At 39.5% G+C, this 8,575-nt stretch overlaps 1 non-coding gene and 1 pseudogene across 1 annotated transcript; one reads left to right on the top strand and one right to left on the bottom strand.

Annotated features, from left to right (window-relative positions):
• The first annotated feature begins 313 nt into the window (after positions 1 to 313).
• On the top strand, positions 314 to 792 carry LOC102142675 (OCIA domain-containing protein 2 pseudogene; annotated as a pseudogene).
• Positions 793 to 8,049: 7,257 nt separating this feature from the next.
• Positions 8,050 to 8,108, bottom strand: LOC123575370 (U7 small nuclear RNA). The gene has a single exon (XR_006700664.1). It is a non-coding gene; the product is annotated as a U7 small nuclear RNA (small nuclear RNA).
• Positions 8,109 to 8,575: the final 467 nt, after the last annotated feature.

Below are 8,575 nucleotides of genomic sequence, written 5' to 3'. Positions count from 1 at the left end.
TTTCAAACAACACGCTGAAATCCAAGTTTTACAACCGTAAACCTCACTTTGAAGGCGCTCTCACATTCTCTACTTTCTTAGAAATTAAAATTTATTTTCCAGTCCAGGCTGTGGCAGTCACCGAGGAAGGAGGCCAGCTCAGCTTGGCAGTGCCAGGGACACGGCCTTGGGGAACAGCCCCCACAGACTGTGAGTTCCTTCAGCAGTGATTGTGTCTTATTCTTCTTCACGTCTACGTATGCCCTTGCCTGACATGTAACAGACACTCAGCACTGGGTCAAGGAGTAGGCCGAGCACACTCAACTGGAAGAAAAGCAAACACGAAGTCATCATGGCCCCAATGTCTACTCATGGAAACCAAGAGAAAGGTCCCCATTTGCCACCACCAGGCAAGCAGGGCCTGTTGTTTTATTCAAAAAACTGCACATTCACAGAGGAGAGATTTCAAACATTATAAGAGGATGTCAAGAAGAAAGTTTCTGGAAGAGAGCTCTGCCTTTTTCTCCTGTAAGCATGTTCGTCACCCAGGGACTGTTCTGCCAAGGTTATTTAGCAGCTAATGCAAGATTTGGATCATTGCCTAAAGTTACACTTGTTGGTATCTTGGGATTTGGCCTTGGAAAGGTATCATACATAAGAGTATGCCAGAGTAAATTCCATTTCTTTGAAGATCAGCTCCATGGGGCTGGTTTTGGTCCACAGCAGAACAGGCATTGATTGCTTACCTGTGAAGAATGCAACATAAAGCATAGATTCAGTGAGAAGGGAAGTTCACAGCCTTTGGCTTCCTAAACTCTGTGTCTGTGATTTTTGAAGATATTTTATCCTCTGAGTTGTATGCATTTGAAATTTCAAGTGTAGTTTTAAATATTTTATTTTAAATATTTTGTTCCACTGGATGTACTTCACTTCTAGTATTTATTTACAAGAAGTATTGTTCCATTTCTAGTGGAATAAAAATTATTTTCTAATCAGTAAAAGCATTTCTGTCCACACCTTTAAAAGTTAAAATTATAAATTATAAATGTATTCACCCCAGATAAATGTAAGCAAATAAAAGACATTGTGTAAATTAACCTAACATGGGAACTCTTCCTGTTTTCATTTAATCTCACCTTCCTCTGTAAAATTTCCCAGCGTATTACACTTTCAGGATATGTTTCCATTTCTGTTCATTTCACTATCTACTGCTTGCAACTTCTTTTTATTTAAACTTACAAACTTACTTCAGGTAATTAAAGTCAATCTGTAGGAGGGAAGCCATGGTGTGGATAATCCAAAAATCACCCGTGGCCGGGTGCGGTGGCTCACGCCTATAATCCCAGCACTTTGGAAGGCTGAGGCAGGTGGATCATGAGGTCAAGAGTTCAAGACCAGCCTGGTCAATATGGTGAAACCCCATCTCTACTAAAAAATACAAAACATTAGCCGGGCGTAGTGGCACTCATCTGTAGTCCCAGCTACTCAGGAGGCTGAGGCAGGAGAATCACTTGAACCTGGGAGGCAGAGGTTGCAGTGAGCCGAGATTGTGCCACTGCACTCCAGCCTGGGCAACAGAGTGAGACTCTGTCTAAAAAAAAAAAAAAAAATCACTTGTTCAATTTGGTAAATATATTGGCAATTACATTTGAGTGGCTGTATGATGTTTTTCATATCAAATCTTTTTGCTCTGTGGGGAAAATTGCCAATTTTGCTCAGTTGCTCCTGAGCAGTCACTCCCAGTAATTTCACCTATACTAGAAGTAGATGCTAAAAGATTTGCCTTCCCTCTGGCAAATTCTGTGACTTCTCTGGGACTGGGGTCGACAAATGTTTGGGTTCAAAGGGTTTTTCTCTTTGCAAAGTAAATAGAAGGAACAGAGATGTGAAGAGCATAAGTAATTAAGTAGGTATACATTGTCAATTACCTGGAAGGTACTTTACAGATTGTCAAGTAAATGATGATACCTCCATCATCATTCATTGGTGATATTTGTTAATGCATGTGCAATGTGTAGCATTGAGGTGAGCAAACTGAAAAACAGCCTCATGGTTATTTAGGTGATGTGAGAGTTCCATCAGCCCAGACACTCATCTACAACAAAACAGCAGTTCTTTAAATCAGGACTTTACAAAGATACCACAAGGAGTAACCGATGTGATAATGATTGGCCCTACGCTGCAGAATAAGAACTGCCTGCATTTTACAATGTCAGATTTATATATGACTCCAAATATATTAATTTCCAGTCCCTCTTTACTCTCCTAAGAATCTTAGCCAAGTGTGTAAGGGGATAATTCCCATCCTTGATTGGAGTCTTCTTCCCAAATTATTCAAGTTCTGCCGGCCCTTACAGGGGAACCTGTTCCTGGGGAGCCCCTGGGAGGTAGCTTTTTTAGTTCAGTTTGGAACAGATGACTTTGGAAAGGAAACTCTCCCAGACTTTGATAGTCCTGGGAAAGACATGCAAATTCTTGCCCCTCATTTCTTTTTCCAGGGCAATTGCTTCCCGTTTGTACCAGGCTCTGCGCGATCAGCCTTCTGCCCGACCAGTTCTCAAACTGCCCAGCTGCGTCCATGGGAGGGAAATTTTGTTTTCTCCTTTAGCAGAATAGGGGGACCAGCTGACATGAGAGTTCCCCAGGGCAGAAACATGGGTGACCTGGCATTTGTGTGACGTCCCGGACCCCGCCATACCGCGAGGCCTGGAGATGGCGGTGGAATCGGTGTGCCGCGCCCGCCCCCCGCGCGCCTGGGGTCTAGGAGGGCAGAGGCTGTCACTGTTTAACTTGGGGCCATCCTCGCATAGCACCTCTCCTTCGACGCTAGCCTCTGCAGGTAACCGTAACATACGATAGGAGGAAAGAACACCCACGCAGGTCAAGGTCAACTAAAGGCCTTTGAAAACAAAATCTGTAAACTGCCCGTAAGGAAGTAGCCTGGAAGCTTCCAAGTAGCCTGGGGGGCGGGGGAGATCTTAAAATGCTGAGCAAATACCAAGCGAGGTTTGAGGTGATAAAGGAAAGAAAAAATACCAGACAATTTTCCTAAATTAGCTAATTAGTAAAATCCATTTGAGAAAAGGACTTGAGATTTAAACTAAAATGAACATTTAAGTTACCTAAAAAGTATAGTGAGAATGGAAATGGACTAGAGCTATTAAGCCTCAAAAGTAGCCGGAATGCCCTGACAAAGAGAGGGGGTGCCTTATGCGTTGAAAGCTGTTCTAAATATGGCTAAAGTTTTGCAAGAAAACATACTTTCTACTATAAATTGTGTTTGGCATAATAGAATGCCCCAAATAATAATAATAATAATAATAATAATAATAAACAGTATTATTACCTATTAGGAAACTTCTGTCTGCCATGGTGGCTATGCCTGTAATCTCAGCCCAGCACTTTGGGAGGCGGAGGTGGGAGGATAGTTTGAGCCCAGGAGTTCGATGCCAGCCTAGGCAACATAGGGAGACCCATCTCTATTTTATTTTTTTAAAAAAGGAAACTTCTGTATGTAATCATTTCTTACATGTAAGGTGAGATAATGCCATCTGGATTTAAAAATATATATATTATTCTTGTAAAAATAACACTAAATCACTAGCAGGTGGGGACATAGAAAATCAGCGTGTCAGTTAGGGTAATTAAATGCACTTTGGAGGGCCGCAGTAGAACACCTCTATGCTTGTCTTACACCGTCATTTTCTGTAGGTTTCTTGAAGCTTAGCGGTTCACTGGGGTAGGCCGCCTGGGTTGGCCAGTGCTGCAGAGGACTGCAGTGCAGATGATTTCGCTTGCAATCTCCCTGTCTAGATTTATGACGCTGCAATCTCCTCATCGAAGTAACTGTATATTTTTTCTCTTATCGTTGGCTTTTGCCTGTGTGTTTTTTGTTGTTGTTGTTGTTCTGCAGATAAATACAAACTAATAAAGAGACACTTAATTCTACTTTTCCATTTTTTTTTTTTTTTAGATGGAGTCAAGCTCTGTCGCCAAGGCTGGAGTACAGTGGCGCAATCTCAGCTCACTGCAACTTCTACTTCCCGGGTTCAAGTGATTCTCCTGCCTCAGCCTCCCAAGTAGGTGGGACTACAGGTACATGCCACCATGCCCGGCTAATTTTTGTATGTTTAGTGGAGATGGGGTTTCACTGTGTTGGCCAGGCTGGTCTTGAACTCTTGACCTCAGGTGATTCGCCGCCTCAGACTCACAAAGTGCTAGAATTACAGGCGTGAGCCACCATGCCCGGCCTTACTTTTTTGCTTTTAATTTTGTACTAAGTTCTTCTGTTCATTGTAGTAATATAATGCAAAAGTGATAATATTGTCATTTTAACAAAGTCAAATTTAAGCAATTAATCCAACATTTTGCATTATACTTGGTTAAATAAAAACGTGACTGACTTTAAAATTCAGAAGCTAAAAAAATTAAGAAAAGATCTACTTGTTTTAAATAGGAAAAGGAAAAACTATATCTTCAGTATGTGTGTATATTTAAAAAGAAAAAACTGTATCTCCAATATGTGTGTATATGTATGTGATTGTGTGTGTATACAGTGTGTGTGTGATAAAGTGTATGCAAACAAGTCTTATTTGACTGTAACACCTCATACTGATATTCTCTCCAGTCATATATCATGATCAAGCAAGATGCATTGCCCTAAAAACATAAAAGACACAATTGCAAAATTGTTCATACTTCCAAATTTGCATCCATAAACCTTCCAAAGTTGCATCATTTTTGCATAATGAGATGTCTTTGTAATAAGCACACTAAAAGAAATTGTCTTTGGTTTTGCAGTTCAAATACAACAGTTAGCCTCCTAGAGTCTAAACAAACAAAGTTTCAGTAAAAGTTAGAGCCCTGAATAATTTAGAGAAGCATGAAAACAGTTTAGCTTCCCTACAGCTTGCTCTGTGAACCTCAATGAGAACCTGTATGAAAGTCAGTGTTTTTTTTTTTTTTTTTTTTAAAGGTCAGGGGAGGGAGTAGAATTCCTTGTTAAAAACATTTTGGGGGCCCAGCGCGATGGCTCACGCCTGTAATCTCAGCACTTTGGGAGGCCGAGGCGGGCGGATCACGAGGTCAGGAGATCGTGATCGTGGCTAACAGGGTGAAACCCCGTTTCTACTAAAAATTGGCCGGGCGTGGTGGCGGGCGTCTGTGGTCCCAGCTACTCGGGAGGCTGAGGCAGGAGAATGGCGTGAACCTACAGTGAGGCGAGATCGCGCCACTGCACTCCACGATGGGCTACAGAGCGAGACTGTCTCAAAAAAAAAAAAAAAAATTGTGAACATTTCTATCCTCCCTGTTGGAGACTCACAACATACATTAACATATTAAAGACTCTTAAATTTATGCTTAATTGATTTTCAACAAAGGTGCCATGGTAATTCAATAGAGAAAGGATAGTCTTTTCAACAAATGGTGCCAGGACAATTCAATAGCCACATGCAAAAAGATGTATTTAAACCTTTGCCTCCCACGTCATACTCAAAATTTAACTCCAAATGAATCATAGATCTAAATGTAAGAGCCAAAATTGTAAAACTCTTAAAAGAAAACATAAGCATAATAAATCTTTGTGACCTTTGTAGATACAACTAAAGCACAAGCACTAAAAAATTGATAAACTGAACTTTGTCAAAACTAAAAACTTTCATGCTTCAGAAGACATCATTAAGAAAGTGAAGAGAAAAACCACAGACGGAGAAAATACGTGCAAATCATATCTGATTAAGGCCTTGTATCTAGAACATAGAAGGAACTCTCGCAACTTAATAATAAGAAAATTACCCAATTTAAAATGGGCAAAAATTTGAATAAACATTTGGGCAAAGAAGCGATATGAATGGTCAATAAACACATGAAAAGATGCTCATTATTGATCAGCAAGGAATGCAAATAGAAACCACAATGAGATACTACTACATACCCACTAGGATGGTTAGAATCAACAGACAATGACAAATGGTGGTAAGGATGTGGAGAAACTGAGACTCTCATCCACTGTTAGTAGAAATGCAAATGGTGCAACCACTTTGGAAAACAGTGTGGAAATTTCTTCAGAAGTTTAACGTAAGTTCACCAATTCCATTCCAAAGTATATACCTAAGAGAAATATAAAAACACTAAAACTTGTACTCAAATGTTATTCACAGTACCACAAAGTGAAAACAACCCAAATGTCCATAAACTGATAAATGGATAAGCTAAATGTGGTATACTTATATGGAATACTATTTGGCAATAAAAAGCAATGAAGTATTGATACATGCTACAAAATGGATGACCCTCAAAAACATTATGCTAAGCAGGGTGCGGTTCACGCCTGTAATCCCAGCACTTTGGGAGGCCAAGGCAGGCGGATCACCTGAGGTCGGGAGGTCGAGACCAGCCTGACCAACATGGAGAAACCCGTCTCTACTAAAAATACAAAATTAGCCGGGTGTGGTGGCACATGTCTGTAATCCCAGCTGAGGCAGGAGAATCACTTGAACTTGGGAGGTGGAAGTTGTGGTGAGCAGAGATTGCGCCATTGCACTCCAGCCTGGACAACAAGAGCGAAACTCCATCTCAAAAAACAAAACTAAACAAAACAAAATCATTATGCTAAGTGGCAGGGCAAAGTGGCTCACGCCTGTAATCCCAGCACTTTGGGAGGCCAAGGCGGGAGGATCACTTGAACCCAGAAGTTCCAGCTTGAAGTGGGCTATGATTGCACCACTGCACTCACTCCAGCATGGGTGACAGAGCAAGACCTATTATATGAGTCCATTTATGTAAAATTTCTAGAAAAGAGAAACCTGTAAAGACAGAAAGTAGATTAGTGGTTGCCTGGTGCTGGAGTGAGGAATAGCGAGTGATGGCAAATAGAAACACATTTTTTTGAGATGGTGAAAATGTTTTAAACTTGGATTTTGGTGATGGTTGCGTAAGTGTAAATACACTAAAAATCATTTAATTGTTCCTTTAAGGTAAGTGAATTTCATGGCACATAAATTATACCTCAATAAAGTTGTTATTTGTTTAGAAAGAAAGGGTGCTCTCTTTTCAAAACAGTTTGGGAAACATTTTATATTCCACTTCTTGGAAAGTCACAACATATAGTAATATATTAAAGAACAAGCAATTCTATAATAAAGAAACCTATTCAATTTTAAATCCAGCATAAACCAAATTTATGTGACCACAATAATTTGTTTAAGTTATGCCAATTACACCCCTTCAAAATGAGTGTTAAGGGAAAAATAATCAGGAGCTACTGAAGGTAGTTTCTTTCACTCTCTGTCCCTTAACTTCTCTAAGCCCTTAAGTCCAAGAAAATGGCATACACTTCACTTTTTTTTTTGCGAATTTTTTTTTTTGCAAAAATAAATGCAATTTATATAATTAATGAGTCCATACACATCAGTAAGCTGGAGAGGTCTTCCCATCCACCCGTCACTGCCATTGTATATACAGGATTTCTGCTGGGATGTCAGGCTGAGAGGTTGAGATTAAAAAGTAATTGTCATTGAAGCTGAATGTAATTAATTACATAATTTGCAGTTGTTCAAGATTAATTCAAGTAAAATTACATCATAAAATTAGGGCATTAACAAGGATTACTGTCAAAAGAAGAGTAGGTATGAATCAAGCACCTGACTTATATATGACTCATACCCAAAGCACCCTGGGTTCATATTTGGATCATATATAACAGTTGAGTGACAAACATGTACTCACTAGATGTTATTAGGGAAATAATTGATGCAAACCCTACACTACAGAATTCTCATCATGGGAACCACAGTTGGAAAAATCTGGAAGTCCCTGAGGTGTGTGTCTGTTGTTTTGTATGGGGTTGGGGTCATTGTTGCAGCAGAAGGTGTGAAAAGATTTTGATTAGAATTGTTTACATAAGAAAGAAGCAGAATTTTAAAAGACGCATTAAGAAGTAAGATGTGTTCTGCAAACAACTCTCCTATACTTTTTTTTGTCAGACAGGAATGATTGTGGGGATGAGAAATGGATAACTGATTTATTATACCCAATTGATTTTTTTTTTTTTTTTTTTTTTTTTTAGCAGAGGATTTTCTGGTCACTGGAAAATCTACTAGACAAATTCTAAAAGAGCTGTAACACTTCTGATTGTTTTAATGTAAATAATTTCTTATGGCTATATTAACAAAGAACTATTACAGTCACATAAAAGGACTATAAGATGGATTTGTTAATAAAATGATACTTTTTAATGATACTCTTGGGAAAAATATTGGCTTCAATCAAGGCACAGATTATGTTATTTGCTCCTTGTCTTTATTTCAAATATATGCAAATAATGATACTGATAAGCCCAAAAGATACCAGACAGAATTTCAGGATATTGGTTTTCATATTTGGGAAATGAATATAAACTTTTGATGGAATTATTTGGATATATGCTGGGTAGAAGGCAAAATGAACATTATAAGACACCGTTTTAGGCCGGGCGCGGTGGCTCAAGCCTGTAATCCCAGCACTTTGGGAGGCCGAGACGGGCGGATCACGAGGTCAAGAGATCGAGACCATCCTGGCTAACATGGTGAAACCCCGTCTCTACTAAAAAAATACA

This window comes from Macaca fascicularis, chromosome 8 (genome assembly GCF_037993035.2).
Source record: "Macaca fascicularis isolate 582-1 chromosome 8, T2T-MFA8v1.1".
Classification (NCBI taxonomy): domain Eukaryota; kingdom Metazoa; phylum Chordata; class Mammalia; order Primates; family Cercopithecidae; genus Macaca; species Macaca fascicularis.
The sequence above is the reverse complement of the archived record's forward strand: the minus strand, read 5'-3'. Positions and strand labels throughout refer to the sequence as shown.